General features: G+C 46.9%; 1 long non-coding RNA gene across 2 annotated transcripts; it reads left to right on the forward strand.

Moving 5' to 3' along the window:
* Positions 1-6,991: 6,991 nt before the first annotated feature.
* Positions 6,992-22,483, forward strand: LOC122425611. Of its 2 annotated transcripts, none has more exons than XR_006264927.1 (3): positions 6,992-7,292; positions 16,219-16,401; positions 22,426-22,483. It is a non-coding gene; the product is annotated as an uncharacterized LOC122425611 (long non-coding RNA). The 2 variants fall into 2 exon arrangements; XR_006264928.1 differs by lacking the exon at positions 22,426-22,483 and adding an exon at positions 16,527-16,661.
* Positions 22,484-23,357: the final 874 nt, after the last annotated feature.

Here is a 23,357-nt window from a genome sequence, read left to right on the forward strand (position 1 = left end):
TATTATATACATATATAATGTAATATTATTCAAGCATGAGAAAGAAGGAAATCCTGCAATTTGTGAAAATATATATTTTTATATTCAACTATTTAAATTATATTTTAAGTGAAATGATTGCTTCCTAAAGATATATAAGGAGATGTTAAACTTATCTTTCTTAGATAATTTTCTTTCAGAAATATTCTCAGAAGGTACTTGAACTTTTTCCTGAAATGTAGCTACATGCTAACTTTCTTCTCAGACTGATTCGTGGTTAAACCATTTCCAAACTCAAAGGAATCTAAAACTCCAACTTATCTGGATGTATTCTTTAATAGAAACTCAATATAAGGAGGCTCTGCCCTCATCAGTGCACGAGATCCACAAAGCTAAGCTGCCGCATTTAGAGATTTGCCTGTGTCCTGAATTTCAGTAACTTCACAGTTGTGACTTTTTGTCTCATGACTTTTGTTCATAAAAGAACTTTCTTTGGGGAAAACTTTCATAATTACAAACTATTTAACTACCACCAACTTGTGGAGGTGGTGGTGTTTTGGGGCTCCTGTGTGAAAATGTTAATCTCTCAGTTCTGTCTGCCTCTTTGCAACCTGGTTAGCCCGACGGGCTCCTCTGTCCATGGGATTCTCCAGACATGAATATAGGTGTGAGTTGCCATTCCATTCTCCAGGGGATCTTCCCGACCCAGGGATTGAACCCGGGTCTCCTGCATTGCAGGCAGATTCTTTACCATCTGAGCCACCAGGGAAGCCCCAAGACTTGGACTCCTGCTGCCGTGGAAGCCAGCACTTGAAGAGGACTTGGAGATCATTGGGCCAGCATCCCTCGTCTTACCTGTCACTGGAAGCTCGGAGGGGACAGGCCCCAGGTCCCTCTGCCATCACAGGAGAGGACAGTCAGCTCAGCAGCTTCCTTCGGCTCATCTCCAAACTCCCCGTCAAGCTGGCCAGGACTTGGGCCCATAGAAGCATCAGGCCACCAGCTCCAACCTGGACTCTCTCCCATAGGGAAAGCAGCATGGGAGAAGCAGCCAGCAGCTATATGTAACTTGTGCATTTTGGATGAGATTGCTCCAAGCCCGGAGCTCTCGCCTTTGAGTTCTCAGGTGACAGCAAGGCTATCAAAGTCCTCTCTGAAAGTATTTAGAGCCCCAGTCCCTGGGGGAATAGGCAAGAAAAGGGAAGTTGACACTCAGTAAACATTTAATTACGCAGTCACTGTTAATCCTCACACCCAGCCTGTGAACGAGGTCACTACATGAGTTTCTCACGGCTGCCCTAACAAAGTGCCCCAGGGAGGCTCACTCTTTCACAGCTCTGGAGGCTAAAGTCCCGAATCAGGGTGTCTTGGGGCCGGGCTCCCCCCAAGGCTCTGGGGAGGATGCTTTCTGCCTCCTCCACTTCTGGTGGCAAATCCTGGGTGATCCTAGGCTTGTAGACACATCACTCTGGTCTCTGCCTCCTCCTCTCCCTGTCTCTCTGTCTTCTCTTGTCATAAAGACACCAGTCGTTGGATTCAGGGCCCTCCCTGATCCAGCCTGATCTATCTTACATTGCATGTTAATTACATCTGCAGAGACTCTATTTCTATATAAAGCTACATTCATATATCCTTTTGGGAGACACAATTAACCTCCACAATTACCATCATTTTACAGGTGAGTAAGCCTCTGAGGGCTCCCCTGCTGACTCAGTGGTAAAGAATCCACCTGCAATGCAGGAAATCCACTTTCAGTCCCTGGGTTGGGAAGATCCCCTGGAGAAGGGAATGGCTACTCACTCCAGTATCCTTGCCTAGAGAATTTCATGGGCAGATGAGCCTGGCGGGCTACAGTCCACGGGGTCACAAAGAGTCAGACACGACTGAATGACTAACACTTTCACTTCACTTACATTAGATACTTGGGAAGAAAATCAGAAGATCTATGCATTTGAGTTTTGTGAACAAAGATAGAAGTGGCACCTACTGTCTCCCCTCAGACCCCCGGCCCCAGGGAAGACCCGCTAGCATTCTGCTTCCCGCTGGCCCAGAGCGGAAGGTGGAACTCCATCCCATCCACCCAGCCTCTGCTGTTTTATGGGGCAACCCCTCCCCCAACCCCCGCTCCTGGGCGACGGGGTCGGACCTTCTTCTTTCTCAGCACTTCTCCCCAGTTTCAGGGTCTTATCTCCTTTACAACCTGTCTGAGGTGCCTGAGCAGTACTGGCACAGAATCTGGTTGTTGTGAAATAAGATTATTACAACAAGACACGTTTTTCCTGTCTCCTTCTGCTGACTGTCACTCAGCACTCATGACTGAGATGACTTTTACTTCTCTCTCCAAGGAGAAAGTAACAATAAAAATGATTGCTGGCACTTGCTGAGCTGGGCGTCCTCTGACTGTGGCATACCTGCTCCCTCCTGGTCCTCCTCCCCAAAAGATTTGAAGCGATTGCAAATATCCTGGCTCAGAGATGAGGAAACAGAGACTGAGGAGCTTGTTCCAAGCTTCTTGGGTCATAAGACCTTCAGGCTCCATGCTTTTACCAGTACAAGGCTTCTTGTGCAGGAAAGTGACATCTTCCCAGCCTCTGAGGTGATATCTACTTCGTTCTCCTCCTCACTCCAGTAAAATAATTACGAGGGGATGTGTAGAGTTCGTTGTCTGGAGTTTTCCAGAATGGCATGCCAGTCGAGCTTGCCTTTTCCTGCACTCATTTCTGCCTTCTGGTTCTCCACCCAGACAATAAAAATCCCGGCTCAGAGCTCTGAAGGGAGCAATCTAGAGGAAGAGCCGACATCTCCCGCCTCCACCCCCAACCCAGGGCATTTGGATTTGAGAGAAGACAGTGGTCAGTGGGTCCAGAGTTCTCAAATCAGCGGCATGCATGTCAGCTTTGTGGGAAGCGGGCAAGACAGACACTGAAAAGTGAGGGCTCTGGCCCCCTTAGCTGCTCTGTAACCTTCACCTCAGGGCTTGCTCCTATCCTTCAGCCGTGTCTGACTCTTTGTGACCCCGGGGACTGTGGCCCGCCAGGCTCCTCTGTCCATGGGATTCTCCAGGCAAGAATACTGCAGTGGGTTGCCATTTCCTCCTCCAGGAGATCTTCCCCATCCAGGGATTGAACCCGCATCTCTTATGTCACCTGCATTGGTAGACATGTTCTTTACCACTAATGCCACCTGGGAAGCCACACAGCAATGGACTGGAAACGCTTCTGAAGGGTGCCCCAGGTGGGCCTGAGGCTTTTCCAGCTCTGCTCTGTACTTTCTAATTCAAATATTAGGAGTTTCCTTTCTTGGAACTTTTTTTTTTTTCAATTTTAGCTGCACTGTGAGGCATGTGGGATCTTAGTTCCCTGACCAGGAATCAAACTGACGCCCCCTTCATTGGAAACTCAGAGTCTTAACCACTGGGCTGCGAGGGAAGTCTCTCTTTTTAGAACTTGATTGCCCCAAAGTGGAGTAGAAATAGATGAAATATTAAAAACTAATCCCAGGAACAAAGAGCCCATCTTTAGAGGGATAAGGATGCTATTTTAAACCTTGGAATGTAGCTTCTAGCAGTCTCCATTTTCTCTCTTTGGCATCTAGCTCCATCACCAAAGTTTACCTCTGGCAGCCCTGGAACCTTCCTTATCAAGATGCCTGTTGAATATTAGACAGTCACACTCAACCATCATGAACTTGTTCATGGGATGAGCTAAGCTGAGCTTCCTTTAGGAGAGTGTCAGCATCAACGGAACAGATTAATGGTGTAAATACAATTTCAAAGGTGTTTCTAACACTGAAGAGATTAACGGAATGTTTGCAAGGGTGTCAGAGCATAGTTTATCATGGGGTGCCACTTGCCAGTGTATTCATCAGCTCCAGTCTCCTGCAGCTCTACTGGTAGGTATACCTTGATTTTAGTTATTACAGATAATTGACATGGGGCTTCCCAACAGCTCGGCAGGTAAAGAATCTGTCTGCAATACAGGAGATTCAAGAGACCTGGTTTCCATCCCTGGGTCGGGAAGATTCCCTGGAGGAGGACATGGCAACCCACTCCAGTATTCTTGCCTGGATAATCCCATGGACAGAGGAGCCTGATGGGCTAAGGTCCACGGGGTCACAGAGTTGGACACGACTGAAGTGACTGAGCAGATAGACATAAATGATAGTGATTACCCTGGATGTGTGCTTGACATATGTCACTATCATTCTCCGACTTTTTACTACTTCATATCACCTTTTCTCCAGTGCCTTGCCTTCCGTGTTTCCCAAACCGGACTCCTCTTTCACAATCTTGTCCTTCTTGTCCATATTCAAAAACTTGCTGACATTTTAAAATCAACCTTTAACTCTCCTGGTTTCTCAGAAACCAAATCCTGCTCCTTTAGCTGCTGAACACCTCCTCTTTGGGGGCGGGTCTCCACAGTGGCCACACCCACCGACCCTCCCGACCCCACCCACCTCCTACTCCAGACCCCGCCCACTGCCCTTCCGGCCCGCCCACCGACCCTCCCGACCCCGCCCATCGCCCCTCCTGTCCCGCCCACCAACTCTCCAGACCCCGCCCGCGCGAGAAGCACCCTCCTTTCCTGTCTCCTCCACACAATTGCATAACGGGACAAAGGGACACAAAAGGGACAACACGTGGATCCGAGTTTAAGGAGCGTATCTTCTGCATTGTGTCCAGAGAGATGCCCCGGACATAGGCCACCTGGGCCTCCCTGGCCCCCTCTGCCCACCGCCCCCCTCGACCCCCCACTCACCTCGGCCCTCCAGCTCTCCCCAGAGGGTGTGAGTGGTCTCTCTGGCAGGCCGGGGTACCTCGTGGCGAGGGTGGGAGGGGTCCCTTCCCAGCCCTTTCCCACCCCCCGTGGTGTCCACTGGCCCCTAGGAACCGCTTCCTGCCAGACTGAGTCATTCTGTCTGATCCCCTGGGCCACCTGTGTGCCTCTGGCTGCACTGGGGTCCTGGGGTCCCTGCGGGCTGGGGGCGGTGGCTCTTTGTGTCACCGCTGACATCTGAGCACTGCTGTGTGTGTGCTCAGTCATGTCTGACTCTGCGACCCCATGGACTGTAACCCTCCAGGCTCCTCTGTCCATGGGATTCTCCAGGCAAGAACACTGGAGTGGGCTGCGCTGCCCGCCTCCAGGGGATCTTCCCCATCCAAGGATGGGACCCACGTCTCCTGCATTGGCAGGAGGGTTCTTTACTGTCTTAGGCACCTGGGAAGCCACTGAGCACTAAAGCTGCGTGTTTATCTAGGTGACTGTCCCCAGGCCCTGCTCCCCAGGATGCGGGAGTTTCAGGCCTGAACACTGAGAGGAGTGCGCTGGGCCCAGCACTCACAGAGCTGGACTGTGCGCCCGAAGTCAGCCCCCTTGGGGACGCCCCTTCATCCTCATCAGCTCGGTGCCCTCAGATCCCTCCCTGTGCAGTCTTCAGGAGCAGGACCTGGGGGGCTCTGGAGGCTCCACCCCCACCTTGAGGGGCTTGGCCAGCATTTCTGCCACCCTTCTCTCCTGCTGAGAACCCAAATCCCCAGGGTCAGGAGGTGGAGAGGCACCCCAGCCCATGGCTTTGACAGATGAGGGCCAGAGCCTGACGTCAGACATGGTTTTCAGGGGCGTCTTCACCCCCAGGCCCCTCTGCCCCCGTTTGCCATTCTGGGAGCTCCTGGGGACAGAGAGGTTAGCTGATACCTCCCAGGGCTCAGAGCTGCCTTGATTGCCCTCTGATCAGAGCTGGCCCCGAGCCCAGGGCAGAGGTGAGTGGGACAAAGGCCAGCACCCGTTCTTTTCATTGGCAGGCATTTTATTTGTTCAACGACTTACCAGTTACCTCCTCATTAGTCCAAAGGGAGGAGAAGGCCTCCCCCTTCACCAAAAGGACCCAGCTTAACACCCACCAGATTCAGATTCCTCTGGCTTCTCAAAGTGGGAGGGGAGGGAGATTTTTAGAGAAAAACATGGCTTTTGGAGAAAATACATTTTGTTTTTATGCTTTCTTTAAAATTAAGAATTTTTTTTAAAGGGTTTCAAAAAGTTCCATTTCTTACAGTGCTTGGCAGGTCCCTTTAGATTTCTGATGCGGTCAGGTCTTGGGGATGACCCTGGTTTGTTGTTTGTGTGTTTACTCTGATAAATCCGATGAACAAGCCTCTTTGGGAGAGTGTGGGGGTGATTACAGACCCTCTAACTCTCAGCTGATAAACACTGGAGTATGTAGCTCACTCCACTTTGCACAGGAAATGCACGCACATTGCTTTCATGGGGTCATAGGTCATGTTCCCTCTTTGCTCCTGTCTTTAGCTGACTCCCCCCGCCCCCCATAACTACAAGCACTGACTCTCTCTCACGTGCACTGCCTTATCCTGGGTCTACCCTGACGCTCACCGTCCATTGCTATAGTGAATTCTTTATGCTTCTAATCTGTCTGCTCTCAGAGAAAAGGACTGAGTCTTGCTCAGTTTTGTGACCTCACTGTCCAGCACACTCTTACAGAATGCACACAGCGTTTAAGCATCTGTTGAGCACGTGGAGGCCGTGTAAATAGCTTTTGTTGTTGTCCAGTCGTGTCTGACTCTTGGCGACCCCATGGACTGCAGCATGCCAGGCTTTCCTGTCCTTCACTATCTCCTGGAGTTTGCCCAAACTCATGTCCATTGAGTTGGTGCTGCCATCCAACCATCTCATCTTCTGTCACTCCCTTCTCTTCCTGCCTTCAATCTTTCCCAGCATCAGGGTCTTTTCCGATGAGTCGGCTTTTTACTTTACATTTAATTGAACTTCCTAGGGGTTCTTAAGGTTGAAATGAATACTATATATAAAACGAATACTAGAAGAACAAACTCTTTAAAAGACAATCTAAAAACGGTTGTCTTAAAAGAATGCCTTTGTAATTATCAGTTTATTGTATTTCACGAAGCTGAGATTCATTTTGGTGGGTGTCTGTTGCCCTCTAGTGGCTCTAGAGGGTTAAAGCTCGGGAAACGGCCCTCAAGATGGCCGTTCCCAGGACACGTGGGCGAGAAGGACAGGAGAGATGGGGAGAGAGACGTTTGCAGCGGAACGGTGTGGTCATCTCACACAGTAACTTGGCCTTTTATACAGACTTCTTAACACTCTTCCTCTGCTTACAAAACAAAGAAACAGAGACCGCAGAGCCTTAGCTGCTGGGGAAGCAAAAACCAGAGCTCCCTCTTCCGGGCATACGAAATTCTGAACAGCTTGGGGCCGCTTCCGAAAAAGGGCAGCCCACACCAGTGAGGAGGAGTCCTGTCTTCACCGGGTGACTCATCTCGCCTCTGGATCGACAGAAAGGTAAAGATAAGAGTTACTACTCTGTGTGTGTCTGCTTATTATGAACAGTTTTCGGTTCACTTTCCATTTTCTATCATGTGGGGGTCATTATTTTTAAGCGGCTTATAATTCTGGGTCTGGGGAAGTTGCTTGTGAGAAATGGAATCTTTCCTGCTGTATCAATCATCAGTGTTCCAGCCGCAACTAACGATGAGCTGGTGAGCCCTGAGGGCACTCTGGAAGGAAAGAATACCTGCCCTCTAGCAGCCATCAGACTGCAGCCCCTCCCCTAAGGTGAGCCTCCGGGAAAGCAGGTTGTGAAAACAGAGTTCGCTGGCCCCGGATAGCTGAGGTGCATCTCAAAGGACTGATTTCAGAGAGCCCGGACTCTTGCATCTTCCCATACAGAGAAAAGTCTAAATTCCTTAGGCTCAGACATTTAGTTTTCTTTAGTTAACAATAATCTTTTGATGTTCTGACTACCTGCCCTTGAACATTCATTGGAAGGATTGATGCTGAAGCTGACACTCCAATTCTTTGACCACCTGATGCAAAGAACTGACTCCTTGGAAAAGAGCTGCATGCTGGGAAAGATTGAAGGTGGGAGGAGAAGAGGACAACAGAGGATGAGATGATTGGATGGCATCACTGACTTATTGGACATGGGTTTGAGTAAACTCCAGGAGCTGGTGATTGACAGGAAGGCCTGGGGTGCTGCAGTCCATGGGGTCGCAACGAGTCGGACCCTGAGCAACTGAACTGAACTGAACTAAACCTGCCCTTTGTTGCAAAACTCCTACGTAACCTGGCTTTCTCCTCCTCTTCTCATTGGAGTGGTTCTCCCAGGGTCACTTGAAATGCTGCTTCTTGGGCTTAAGTCCTAAAAATTCCCAGCCAAACACACACACACACACACACACACACCAAAAAACCTCTCAACTTTTCGGTTCTGAACATCTTTTAAGTTCGCGTTTGTGTGCCTAGATTCACTCTCAGTGCAATCAGCGTGTCACTGAGTCCAAGCTCACTCTGCTCACTGGGAGACAAGGTGTTGAGGCAAGGAATATGACTTTATTTGGAGAACCAGCTGATTGAGAAGATGGCAGACAAATGTCTGAACATAACCATCTCACCTGGGTTTGGATGCCAGGTTCCCTTATGGATCAGAGATGGGGGAAGGTGAGGAAACAAAGTAGAAAGGCCATCAGTCTTGCAGATATCTCCTAGAATGGCAAACCTCAGGCAGGAGGATGTGTTCCTTCCTTCCTGCCATCCACAGGTGGACTGGCTTCTGAACAAAGGCACTTTAGCTGAACAGTCAGGCAGAGAGGCAGGATTCTCTGAGCCAGGCCATCATATATGATTATAATAACAGCAGCAACGATAAAGTAAGTCACACAGTTCCAACAGGGGGTCAGAACTGGCTTCTCCCTGGGTGAACCAGCAGTGTGCTCTTTCCTCTGAGGACCCGGGGAGGAGAGGGAGCCCCTCTCCTCAGACACAGCTTTGGGGCGGGGCAGGGAGATCCAGAAAGGCAGAGATCATGGTAAATGACATTTTTGTGAAATATATTAAAAGTAAAAATAAATGCAAATTATCCATGATAAAGAAAACTATTGGTGCTCTAGGTAAAGACGGGATCAGCTGAACTGACTTTTCTTTCCACTTCGGTCTCCAGTGTGGCTGGTGCACTGCTGATTTCTCTTTGTTTTTTTTATTAGGAAAGAGGAGCTTCCCTGGTGGCTGAAATGGTAAAGAAACTGCTGGCAATGCAGGAGATCTGGGTTCGATCCCTTGGTTGGGAAGATCCCCTGGAGGAAGGAATTGCAACTCACTCCAGTATTCTTGCCTAGAGAAGCCCATGGACAGAGGATCCTGGTGGGCTACGGTCCATGGGGTCATAGGAGTCAGACACGACTGAGTGACTAACACCTTCACTCCACAAGTGGTTAAGGGCCCAGCCTCCAGTACCTGGGTTTCAAACCAGGTGCTGCTACTTACTGAGTGCCTGATGTTGGGGGACGTTCATCATGTGAGTCCTTAAAAGTGAAGCCTCATTGGTGGCTGGGTTGGAATGGAGGAAAGGGAGGATGGAGGAGAGATTCGTTCGAGGTGGGAGAGGGGCATGGCCCATCTTGCTGACTTTGAAGATGAAGGGCAGGAACCAGGAGACTCGGGATGGGAGTGGCCCCTAGAAGCTGGGAATGGTCCCCAAATGACAAGCTGCCAACCCCCCAGTAACAGGAGAGAAAAATAAGGGGCAAAACAGGAACAATAAAGAGAGCAAAAAGACATGCGTGCTTGGTTATTTCAGTTGTGTCCGATTCTTTGCAACCTGTGGACTGACTGTAGCCCGCCAGGCTCCTCTGTCCATGGGCTTCTCCAGGCAAGAATATTGGAGTGGGTTGCCATTTCCTCCTCCAGGGGATCTTCCCGACCCAGGGATCGAACCTGGGTCTCTTACCTCTCCTGCATTAGCAGGCGGGTTCTTTACCACTAACACCACCTGGGAAGCCCACAGAGAGAGCAAGAAGACGTGTGCTGGCCTTTACATGGAAAGGATGCGGGGGAGTTGCGGGTGGTGAGCACACCCCGCACCCTTCGGCGGACTGCGTGCTTCAGGGGGGTTTGCTCTGTTCTCTCCCCGCCCCCGCCCCTGTCCCTGGCCCCAGTTTGGGGACCCTGGCTCTGGACCCTCATGTATATTTTAGATGTCTGTCAGGGCAGCAGGAGATTCAAAGTGCCTCAAAATTAAAAGCTTTTTATTCTCTTGCTTCCTCCCCCCCGCTTTTATTACATACAAATTTGGCATAGAATACCATGCCTGATGCGGACATGTAATATTTAATAAACAGCTGTTGCTTTTTCTTTTGCTATCCCCATGTGTTAAGATTTTAAGGCGTCAGTGTATTTTATGTGCCTGTTAAAAGCTGAATTAACAGCACTGTGTGTGCTTAGAAGCCTGCGACAACAGCCAAAGGGCCGCCTCTGCTCACCCAGTTCCATAGCCCCCGGTGCCCTGGGTTTCAGTCTCTGACCCTGCCCAGCCCACAAAGCCCATTTGCAAGAAAGGGAAAGAGACCCTTCTTCAATTAAAAAAGGTTAATTTGGAATACTACTTTTTTAGATAATAACAGTTAAAAAAACATAAAATCAGTCTATGTACATTATATGAATCAAATTGTTGAACCCAATAAGAGGTTTAAAAAATTAATCAAAATAATTAGGAACTCAAAGTCTCCAGGATATAATAATTAGCTTCATATAGTTTATCCATTTTTCCATTTTCCAATATTTTGTGAAATTTGTCAATAGTAATGGATAAGGAGAGCTTCCCTGCTGGCTCTCTGTAAAGAATCTACCTGCAATGCAGAAGACACAGGTTCGATTCCTGGGTTGGGAAGATCCCCTGAAGGAGGAAATGGCCACCTGCTCCAGTATTCTTGCCTGGAAAGTCGCATGTACAGAGGAGCCTGGTGGGCTACAGTCCATTGGGTCACAAAGAATTGCATATGACTATGTACGCACACACGCACAATGGACAAGGAAGTAGATGGTAGTAAATTCAATCTCATCCTTCGTTGTGTTTGACCTTGGGACATGTGTTTTCCCTGACATTTCACTTATTATCTCTAAATAAATGATCAATCCGGTTGAAGTTACGGTAGATGGGATGGAAAAGACAGCAATTGATGGTCGTGAATATAGTGACTTGATTGTAGCTGACTCTTGAGACAGCATGTTGTGGTCTGTAGAGAATTCCAAAAGTACGAGATAGAGGAGGGTCGTTGAGAAGCAATTTGGAACCACAGCATATTTCTGAGCAGAGTAATGGCATACTCAGAAGGACAATAAGCAAGTTGTTTACGTTTTGGAAACTACAGGAAAATGCTTGAGTAATGTTATAGATTCAATTACAACCACACTGACAACTCCTTAAACTCCTTAGGCTCAATGAATAATGACTGTTTGAATCCAAGAGTATCCCTTTAGGGTAAATCTCTACTTACAGGAAAGAGTTTGATATAGACACAAACTCAGGAGTAGATCTAACAGTGGAAAATAATATATGACATGAAATTTAGGGAGCCCAGCCCTAAATGTTTGACTTGCCAGAAGCTGCGTCATTTTGAATCAGGATTCAACCACTTAAGTTTTACCCAATAAAAACCTATTAGGGACTCCCTAGACGGTAAGGCGGAGAAGGCAATGGCACCCCACTCCAGTACTCTCACCTGGAAAATCCCATGGACGGAGGGGCCTGGTGGGCTGCAGTCCATGGGGTCACGAAGAGTCGGATACGACTGAGCGACTTTACTTTCACTTTTCACTTTCATGCATTGGAGAAGGAAATGGCAACCCACTCCAGTGTTCTTGCCTGGAGAACCCCAGGGACGGGGGAGCCTGGTGGGCTGCCGTCTGTAGGGTTGCACAGAGTCATACGACTTAGCAGCAGCAGCAGCAGACAATAAGGAGGCAAACTGTAACCGTGAAAGGAGGCTGTTGAACAATTAGCTGGGCAGACAGGATGCTTGGGCTGTTACCTGGAGTCATTACCCAGGAGTCCTGTCCAAGGATGTAAAAATTTCATTTAAAGATATTTCCCTTTATTAAAACACAGGAGCAGTGAAACTTTCTACTGGCTTTCTGGAGACCAAAGGAAAGAATCTTACTTTGCTTGATTTCTCTAAGGCAGAAAATACGTTGTGCGTTGTCCTCATTGAGTCACGATGGCCCCAGAGGGTCTCAGAATGGCAACTTTAGACAAATAACCCTGGAGCTCTGTTCTGTGGTGGTGGCCACGGTGACTAGACCCCTGATGGAGGGACTGAGGGGAGTTAGGAGGGTCAGTTCTCCTGAACACCCCCCACCCCCACTGGCCTGTGACTTGTAGCCTATGGCCTATACTCCTGTGCCTGGGTTTAGGGTCTCAATTCCACAAACACAAGTATGATGGGCTTTTGAATGGAAGAGTCAATGAACTGACTACAGAATGGGGGTTAGTGAGATGCAAGCAGCTTGTTAGGAAGAAGGAGGCATGATTATAGTTTTGGAGAGAGGTTTAAAGATTAAAAGAGGTAGGTTTTAGAAGAAATAAACTAGAAACAATTAAAATATTTAATTCAGTACCCAAGCTAATTCAATGGTAAGTGATAAAGTTAAATTAATTTAAAAGTATGACCTTGAAAAGAAATATTTTCTCCAGTTTCATCATAAAATGTGGCCTAGGGAGGGCAGCAGGAGCATCGTTTCTGCACATCCCCCCGCCCACCTCCAACTCGCATGCGCACACTCGGTATCCACAGCTCTAATATCATAGTGAGTCCACCACTGCTCCTGGCAAGGTAATCCTCTCCGAACACGGGATCTCAGTGACATCAGGACAGGACAGCTAGCACAAAGGGCTTTCTGCTCATCTCACTGCAACAATTTGAGCATCACAGAGAAAGCAGCACCCTTAATTCGAGTAAGATACAGTTTTGAAGGTTTGCAAACTTGTAATGACACTCAGGAAAGAAAAGTTAATATCAAATGCACCAAACAGCGCTGTGAATGCAACAGGGCGTGTTTGATTTTCGGTGGCCTTTAGAAGTCGGGACTTGGTGCATGAGTGCACTAATGGCTGTCCTTCAGGGTCCCTGTCTGTTTATGAGGCACAGGTGTGGCCCTGTTCGGCAGCGTTGCCCAGGTGAATGAGCCTAAACAAAGCTGGTTATGTGATGGTGGAGTCCCTTGAGAGCCTATTTCAGTGATGATACAATATCGTGATTAGGTCAGACAGACCTAAAGCCAGTAAGAGGGAGTAGGCATCCGTGTATGCATTCGTGTAGGGGCTGCTGGCAATTCCCAGGGAAGCAGAGGGGAGTAAAGAAAGGGGGTGCGTCAGAGGGTTCACTCCTGAGAGGGAAAGCACGTGTGGTCTCTTTCCCAAGGTCACCTGCCCTGCAGAGGGGAGGGAATTAAAGATGCCTTGCCGTGACATCCTGTGCAGTGGCCCAAGGGCGTGCTAGTGTGCTGGACAACACGTTCCTAGGGGATGGAGGGAGACGTATACCAGATTAAGAGGAGAAAGGGACAGAATCTGATGGACAAATTCTGCGATGCGCGTTCAAGTTCTTTGTCTCAAGAACATCCAGACACTTGCTCCCCACGGGGCTCAGCTTCCCTGGCTGGGTACTGTGCCCGGCTCTTGCTTCTAATTTTTCAGCCTTCTTATTACTCTCCACCATCTGTTCCCCAAAGCTGAAGAACATTTGTGTACAGATGAGGATTTTCCTCAAGTGAGGCAGAGCAGACAGCAGGCCGTAAATATTTTATGCTTTCCAGGATCATTTTCTTGCAGAGTATTAAGAATTCACGCCAACAGTTGGTAATGGGTTATCTGAAGAATGCTTTGCTTAGTAAAGCATTCATCTTGGTAAAGGATAGGAGGAAAGGACTTGGATAAATTCAGAGCTGAGGTTTCAAAGAGCTGCAGCGTCATTTCGCTCGTGGTGGCAGGCTCACCTACCTATTAACAACACTTAAAATTCTCCTCTTGGACTATTTTTCTTTAACAGCTTTTGGGGAGCTTCTGACTTACGGAAAAGTGGCAAATATGTGTAGTACAAAGAACTCTTTTTTTTTTTTTCTATACCATCTGAGACTAAGCTGCTGACATGTCACATTACTTTCACATCCTTTAGTGCATATTTCCTACAAATAAGGATATTCTTCTACTTTAATGTGCTGACTTATATCCCCCCAAATTCATACTGGGGCTTCCCAGATGGCACAGTGGCAAAGAATCTGCTTGCCAGTGCAGGAGACGCAAGAGACTCAGGTTTGATCCCTGGGTCAGGAAGATCCCCTGGAGTAGGAAACAGCAACCCACTCCATCCAGTATTCTTGCCTGTAAAATTCCTTGGACAGAGGAGCCTGGCTGGCTCATCGGGCCGCAAAGAGTTGGACATAACTGAGCAACAGAACACACACATACAAATTTGTATGTTGAAATCCTAGCCCTCAGGACCTCAGAACATGACTGTATTTGAAGACAGGATCTTGAAAGAGGTTGTTGTTTACTTGCTAAGTCGTGTCCAACTCTTTTATGACTGCATGGACTGTTGCCTGCCAGGCTCCTCTGTCCATGGGATTTCGCAGGCAAGAATGCTGGAGTGGGTTGCCATTTCCTTCTCCAGATCATCCCAACCCAGGGATCAAACCCATGTCTCCTGCGTTGGCAGGTGGATTAAGAGCCACTAGGGAAAGAGGTAAGTTAGAATGAGGCCATAAGGGTGAGCCCTAATCCAACGTGGGGTCCTTACATGTAGAGGAGGTCAGGACGCAGACACCTGCAGAGGGAAGATCAGGAGAGTGTGGGGGAGGCGAATCTTGCTTTTCGCACACAGTTCTGCCCTGAGCAATTGGTGATATTTGCTCCCATCTGGTGGCTCCTCGGACGCTTGGAGGATGCGTGAGTATGGCATACGTATGGTTCTGGTCTCCAGTCCCGAGTTGTGCAGGAGAGGAGTCCAGTGGGCTCAGCTGCCTGTCCTGCATCCCAGCATGCCAGACACTGAAGTCTGGCCCGTCTGGTATGGACTTATTTTCACTGTCCCTCGTCTCCTGCCTGCCAGGACCCCTCCCAGCTCCCCCACTGTGTCAGATACATCTTTATTCTTATGCTAAAATTCTTAGGGTGATCCATGCTGCAACATTTTGAGAATTTATGGCAATGAAAGGGAAGTAACATGCCTGATCATATGCTAATCGGGGAAGGAAATTATGGGATATCTTTTCCTTCTTAAAAAAATTATTTTTAATTGGAGGATAATTGGTTTGGAATATTAGATCCTTTCCTTTTAAGGTATATTCCCTTTGGGTAAATTATGAGGTAGCTCGGAGCTGCTATATAATGTATTATTGTAAGTCACTATATTGCTCACATCTTCAATTAAAATAGTTATAATTTTTGCTGCTCTCCAAGTATTTAAAAACCAGGATGGGTAGCTATCACTAACTCGAGGGAAGGTCATTTAAGAAAAAAAGATAGCTTTTTTTAGTGGCATTTGGTAAAGTAGAAGGGGGATGAAGGGCATATTTTTCTTTAAAAATATGCTATTGCAGCAGTTTTGTTTAAAATACTTTTGTTTAAAAATACACCGTGTGTTGATTTTTCCCAGTTTCTCATTTCTGTGTTGTTCCTTTGCATTTTTAAAAAATATTTAGTTTTATTAACTTGACATTCTTCCCTTTATAGGTAATTTATGTCCATTAGCTCTGGTTTATAGATACATTTTCTGTTTTCTTTTTGGCCACGTCTCATGCGGGATCTTAGTCCCTCACCAGGGACTGACCCGGTGCCCTCTGCCTTGGAAGGGGAAAGTCTTAACAATTGGACCACCAGGGATGTCCCAATCTTTTGCATTTTGACCCTGCATACTTGGGTTACATATGTTAGACTGTTCCTGGAAAATAAAACTGAATTCTTGTGGTCACACATTTCCACTGTATAGAAAAATGTGGCATTAATTTCAGAACTTCAAGTCCCAGTGTGTATCGCTGGTTTTGAACAAAGGCAAGTAGACAGAGTGGTGACGGCAGACCTTGCCTACAAGCCCCCTAGTTTCCAGCCTCATATTCAGCTGGACGTGCGTGTTCACCTCTGACCCTCACGCTCCTTGGTCTCCATGTCGCCAGCAGATGCATCGACACTCAGAGAGGTCAAGTGAGATTGTCCATGTGACTCAGCCATGTCAGGGGCAGAACAAGAATTCCATGTACGGGTCTCTGTAGCTTAACAGCTGTGCCCCTAGATACTTGACCGTAAGACATTTGCAGATTTCCCACTCATAGTTTAACACTATCTTGATTTTCACAGCACTGTCAAGATTTCCCAGACTCTTCTCCCTAAAGAGTGGAAATGTGGCTTGTCTGATAGTTGATTTCTACAATGTTTTTGCAGCCAAAAGCCTCCTGGAGGAGCATCTTTCCTTCTCCTGCCAGCCGGACGGCTCAGTGCTCCCGGCCCAGCGATTGAGTGGGAGTGTGAGATTGGGGACCCATCTCCCCGACTCCTCAAGTGGCTATTGATGCCCTCTCAGCTGTGAAGACAACCCGAGGCCAGGACCAAACCAGAATCCTACAAGTAAGATCCTAATAATGAACAAGGCCAGTGGGAGAAGAGATTTATAATGGTAAAAGATGTTCTGTGCAGAGTGTAGTGGGTGAGGGAAGATTTCATAGCACAAAGAAACCACTTCTCCTTTTCAGGGATGAATCCGGACCCTAAGTTGAACATGTAGTTGAACTCGATGACAAGGTTTTAAAACAGACCCAACTCAAACACTTCTCCAAATAGTTCTGCTCAATGTAATTTCAAACAAGGTATTTGAACGGCATATTAAAAATGCTTCAGAGCTAAGGGTTTATTTCTTTTTCCCTCTGTAAATTATTCTGACCAAGATAGAGAATCTAATTAACGTAAACCTTTTAATTACATTAAACAGTCCTATATTCCTTCTTGTTCTGCAAATGTGCTCAGATCTGAAGGCTGTTCTACAAATTGTCACATAGTGTTCATTTCTTTGAATACTGCTTCATAATGTCACAATTTCCATAAAGTGCCAAAGGGTATTTCTAAAGTCCCTTGCAGGTAAGTCGAAAAATTACTGCAGGGTATCCCTCTGGCAATCCAGTCACAAGGACTTCATGGTAACTTCTATAAAAGGCATTAAGGTGGACAAAGACCTGAACTATTGAACTCAAGCAATTCACGGCAGTTTGAACCTGACAACTGGGTGACTGTGGCCGTAATCTACTGTTAAATCCCTTTGCTTATCCTAAACATGGTCTCTAATGTCTGATCAGCTGGGTTATAGGGCACTGAAATCATTGAAGAGTATCATCTGTGGTTTTAGGGTTTTCAGGGAAAGAAAGAGTCAGCTCTACCGAAGTCAGGGTTTGGGGGCAGCTTGTCAGTTATAGCCTGCTCCCCGGTCCTCGTTGACACTTGGCTCTGAAGGGCTCCTCCAGCACCTGGGGGGCAGGGAAGGCTCGGCTGGAGGCTGGAGGACAAGGCTCTGTTTGCTGCTTCCCTCCGGGCCTGCGGGGAGCCCGACAGAAGTTTCATTCCAGGCGACCTTCTTTGCTCTCACCAGGAACAGTCAGATAATTGACCTCTGCTGCAGGTTAATCGTCCTTCCCAAACTGAGCCGCCGTCTGTGAGCTGGTGTCTATTAAATGACCGCAGATGTCGTGTTGGCAGGTGGGAGCGGAGCCTTGGGATGCGTGGCTGGGGAGGGAGGGGCCAGGACGAGACATGTGAGTTCTGGAGAAATAGCTGTGTGAGCGCAACCCGAGGCAGCATTTCTCAGGGCCACCGGCATCCGCGGTGTGTGAACTGAGCCCCTGCTAAGGCTGTGTCCCGAGGAAGAAGATGGCCTGGTTAGAAAGACACCAGCACATACAGGAAACTCAGTGACAAGCTTGCTAAGCAGTGAGAACCAACGTGGGCTTTTCCCTGGCCCATTGTTCAAGGTTTATCTGTGTTACTTGACTATGAATCCATTAAGAATGACAGATTCTTGGGCCCTGTGATGGATTAAATGATGCCCCCTAGTTGGGTACTCAACTGATAAGACTTATCTTCCGATCCAGAGACCCAGAGATCCATCTGTGTGTGTGTGTGTGTGTCTATGTGTGTGTGTTAATTGCTCAGTGGTGTCTGACTCTTTGTGACCCCATGGACCAGAGTCTGCCAGGCTCCTCTGTCCATGGGATTCTCCAGGCAAGAATACTGGAGTGGGTTGCTATTTCCTTCTCCAGGGGATCTTCCCAATCCAGGGATGGAACCTGGGTCTCCTGCATTGCAGGCAGATTCTTTACCATCTGAGCCAAATAAAATAAACCAGTATTAATAATAATACTAACGATGATGCTGTCATGCTTGATAAAAGACAGAAATCAACATTTTTATAACTCTGACATGAAAAATAATAAACCTGTTACAATCCAATTATTTGAAACTACTTGAAAAACAAAATATTTTGATGTATTATGTGCACTTTACATAACTATAGGTTAGATGAAGTGAAGTCGCTCAGTCGTGTCCGACTCTTTGTGACCCCATGGACTGTAGCTTATCAGGCCCCTCCGTCCTTGGGATTCTCCAGGCAAGAATACTGGAGTGGGTTGCCACTTCCTTCTCCAGGAGATCTTCCCAACCCAGGGATCGAACCCGGGTCTCCCACATTGCAGACAGACGCTTTACCATCTGAACCACCAGGGAAGCTCATAGGTTAAGATAAAAAGTAGATATTAATGACCATGACATTTAGCTTAATAGCTTGATGGTTTTTATCTGAATTGCTCCTAAGCAAAACTGGGAGCTTCTGCGGGCAGCCCATCACACACAGTGGCTTCCTGGAAAAACCGAACAGCTGGTCTTGATTGCGCCTCTTCGGTTCCTTGAGAAATCAACACACAGGCCTTCAGTCTCCTCTGTAAGCAGGAAACGGCAGGCCCCACAGAGCACACATTTGTTTTGTAGCGTTTCCTCCTCTCTGTGACAATGCTGACAATTTGCTGAAGTAGATGAACGTCCCCATGTCTATGTTCCCACGTGGCAGGAACAGTGGGTGAATGTGAGTAACGAGTTCTCATCACTGAGGCTCCCCTGGACTGGAGTGTCATTACTGCCAAGTCACTTGCTTCTTCTCTTCCTCCACTGCTTTTCTGTCTTCTCCCCGTGACTTGATACATGACTTGATCATGGAATTCTCCAGGCAAGAATATTGGAATGGGTTGCTGTTTCCTTCTCCAGGGGATCTTCCCGACCCAGGACTGAAACCACCTCTCCTGCATTGCAGGCAGATTCTTTACCACCGAGCCACCGGGGAAGCCCATGATGTTGCCACGTGTACCAAATATAATATGTGCAATACATGCCCTGACGGATTCTAGTTGCCAGAAATAAAGCCAGGATCTCTCAGTTCAGTTTAGTTCAGTTCAGTTGCTCAGTTGTGTCCGACTCTTTGCAACCCCATGAATCGCAGCATGCCAGGACTCCCTGTCCATCACCAACTCCCGGAGTTTACTCAAACTCATGCCCATCAAGTCAGTGATGCCATCCAGCCATCTCATCCTCTGTTGTCCCCTTCTCCTCCTGCCTCCAATCCCTCCCAGCATCAGGGTCTTTTCCAATGAGTCAACTCTTCGCATGAGGTGGCCAAAGTACTGGAGTTTCAGCTTCAGCATCAGTCCTTCCAATGAACACCCAGGACTGATCTCCTTTAGGATCGACTGGTTGGATCTCTTTGCAGTCCAAGGGACTCTCAAGTCTTCTCCAACACCACAGGTCAAAAGCATCAATTTTTCGGCGCTCAGCTTTCTTCACAGTCCAACTTTCACATCCATACGTGACCACTGGAAAAACCATAGCCTTGACCAGACGGACCTTTGTTGGCAAAGTAATGTCTCTGCTTTTTAATATGCTATCTAGGTTGGTCATAACTTTCCTTCCAAGGAGTAAAAGCGTCTTTTAATTTCATGGCTGCAGTCACCATCCACAGTGATTTTGCAGCCCAAAAAAATGAAGTCTGACACTGTCTCCCCATCTATTTCCCATGAGGTGATGGGACCAGATGCCATGATCTTGGTTTTCTGAATGTTAAGCTTTAAGCCAACTTTTTCACTCTCCTCTTTCACTTTCATCAAGAGGCTTTTTAGTTCCTCTTCACTTTCTGCCATAAGGGTGGTGTCATCTGCATATCTGAGGTTATTGATATTTCTCCCAGCAATCTTGACTCCAGCTTGTGCTTCTTCCAGCCCAGCGTTTCTCATGATGTACTCTGCATATAAGTTAAATAAGCAGGGTGACAATATACAACCTTTACGTACTCCTTTTCCTATTTGGAACCAGTCTGTTGTTCCATGTTCAGTTCTAATTGTTGCATCCTGACCTGCATACAGGTTCCTGAAGAGGCAGGTCAGGTGGTCTGGTATTCCCATCTCTTTCAGAATTTTCCACAGTTTATTGTGATCCACACAGTCGAAGGCTTTCACATAGTCAATAAAGCAGAAATAGATGTTTTTCTGGAACTCTCTTGCTTTTTCGATGATCCAGCGGATATTGGCGATTTGATCTCTGGTTCCTCAGCCTTTTCTAAAACCAGCTTGAACATCTGGGAGTTCATGGTTCATGTATTGCTGAAGCCTGGCTTGGAGAATTTTAAGCATCACTTTACTAGCGTGTGAGATGAGTGCAATTGTGTGGTAGTTTGAGTATTCTTTGGCATTGCCTTTCTTAGGGATTGGAATGAAAACTGACCTTTTCCAGTCCTGTGGCCACTGCTGAGTTTTCCAAGTTTGCTGGCATATTGAGTGCAGCACTTTCACAGCATCATCTTTCAGGATTTGAAATAGCTCAACTGGAATTTCATCACCTCCACTAGCTTTGTTCGTAGTGATGCTTTCTAAGGCCCACTTGACTTCACATTCCAGGATGTCTGGCTCTAGGTCAGTGATCACACCATCGTGATTATCTGGGTTGTGAAGATCTTTTTTGTACAGTTCTTCTGTGTATTCTTGCCACCTCTTCTTAATATCTTCTGCTTCTGTTAGGTCCATACCATTTCGGTCCTTTATCGAACCCATCTTTGCCTGAAATATTCCCTTGATATCTCTAATTTTCTTGAAGAGATCTCTAGTCTTTCCCATTCTGTTGTCTTCCTCTATTTCTTTGCATTGATTGCTGAGGAAGGCTTTCTTTTCTCTCCTGGCTATTCTTTGGAACTCTGCATTCAAATGGGAATATCTTTCCTTTTCTCCTTTGCTTTTCACTTCTCTTCTTTTCACAGCTATTTGTAAGGCCTCCTCAGACAACCATTTTGCCTTTTTGCATTTCTTTTCCTTGGGGATGGTCTTGATCCCTGTCTCCTGTACAATGTCACAAACCTCTGTCCATAGTTCATCAGGCTCTCTATCAGATCTAGTCCCTTAAATCTATTTCCTACTTCCACTGCATAGTCATAAGGGATTTGATTTAGGTCATACCTGAATGGTCTAGTGGTTTTCCCTACTTTCTTCAGTTTAAGTCTAAATTTGGCAATAAGGAGTTCATGATCTGAGCCACAGTCAGCTCCTGGTCTTGTTTTTGCTGACTGTATAGAGCTTCTCCATCTTTGGCTGCACAGAATACAATCAATCTGATTTTGGTGTTGACCACCTGGTGATGTCCATGTGTAGAGTCTTCTCTTGTGTTGTTGGAAGAGGGTGTTTGCTATGACCAGTGCGTTCTCTTGGCAAAACTCTATGAATTTGACCATTTCAACTAATTTTTCACTTTGGCATGCTTCCTTTTAGTATTATTTTAAAAATTCCTTAGATCTTCAATCCATGGAATGGATACATGCAAAACATTTAGTGAGGTCTTTGCTGTTAACTGTTTTTAACAAAAGTTCCCCATAAATTCCATGAAAATGGGAAAGGACAGGAAGAAGAGGAGAGGCATTTTACAACTTACCAGAGATCTTAGAAATGATGACTGTAAAGAGAAGCACTGACTAATCCTTTCCTAGGTTGGGTGGGGAATCTGGAAACGGCATTTAGTGGAAGAGGAGCAGATGCCTCAGCAGGTCCTTGGGGTGTCAGGGGAAGTGGGGGGCACCTTAGAAGCTCTGTGTACATTACTGCCTGCCCCAGCATCAGATGCCTGATGGTGAAAAGACATACCCAGCGTATCTGGTTAATGCAAACGGTTATTCTGAGCTGTTTATGTTGGAGTTTTTGAGTAAATGTGTTAGTCACTCAGTCGTGTCTGACTCTGCCACCCTATGGACTGTAGCCCGCCAGGCTCCTCTGTTCATGAGGATTCTCCAGGCAATAATACTGGAGTGGATAGCCATGCTCTCCTCCAGGGGATCTTCCCCACTCAGGGATTGAACCCAGGTCTCATGCATTGCAGGCGGATTCTTTACTGTCTGAGCCACCAAAATAGTCACACCATTTTCACTGCAGTCAAGGAAATATTTTACCATGAAAAAATTCTTTTTTTCCCAAAAGTGCACAAAACTCTCTAGGGTCAAATCAATAGACATGTATCAAAGCATTTACTGTGCTTACACTATCTGTATGATCAAAACAATTTTTTTTCTTTGCATTTTGTTAATAGGACTTCCCTGATAACTCGGTAGAGAATCCACCTCAATGCAGGAGATCCTGGTTCGATTCCTGGGTTGGGAAGATCCACTGGAGAAGGGGTAGGCTACCCAGTCCAGTATTCTTGGGCTTCCTTTGTGGCTCAGCTGGCAAAGAATTTACCTGCAATGTGGGAGACCTGGGTTTTTTTTTGTTACATATGAAGTCTTTTACAAGCTGTTCTTTTGCTGCAAAACCATCTTTTGCTGATGTGTGTGTGTGTGTGTATATTCTGAAGAGCAGTATTGATGTTTTCTTTTTTCCAAGACTGCTCCTAGAGAAATTTCAACCTTCCAGAGGCATTAGATGCACATTATTTTGGTTGTGATTGCTTTACTGATCCATGAATGCTTTCAGCTGTGCCAATACTGTGTCCATGATTTTTAGTCTTCTATTTCTTAGGGCTGGCGTGCTAAGACTTCAGCAGCTTTTAAAGTCAGCTTCTGAGAACTATGTTGTCTGTGTTTTAGAAGTATGTCTAGATGCTTCTAAGGCTTGGGTTCAAACCAGATATGCTAAGAACTGAAGGTACAAAAATGAAAATGATACCTTAAAAGGCACTGTAAGGTTGAATGCATGAATGAGAATGCCTGTTTCTGGCTCCCAGTAACAGTAAAAAACAGTAGAGCCCCACGTCCCCCATCCAGCCGGCCCCATGAGGCTGTGAGGACTTGATGAGACCACACCTGGCAGGAGGTACTTTTGGCTGCGCAGGTGTGTGGTCAGGGCTGCAGAAGACTGACGTCTACCTCTTGGTGTGCTGTAAATTCATGGTCAATAACTTCAGGGCAAAAACAATGCCTTGTGACCCCAATTCTCATAGAAGACTTTTGAAAATGCCACTGAGGGGAGGACAAATCCTACCCAACTAAGTGGTAGCTTCCATGACTGCTTTGCCAGGAAAGA

The sequence above is a fragment of the Cervus canadensis genome, chromosome 23 (assembly GCF_019320065.1).
Source record: "Cervus canadensis isolate Bull #8, Minnesota chromosome 23, ASM1932006v1, whole genome shotgun sequence".
Lineage (NCBI taxonomy): Eukaryota > Metazoa > Chordata > Mammalia > Artiodactyla > Cervidae > Cervus > Cervus canadensis.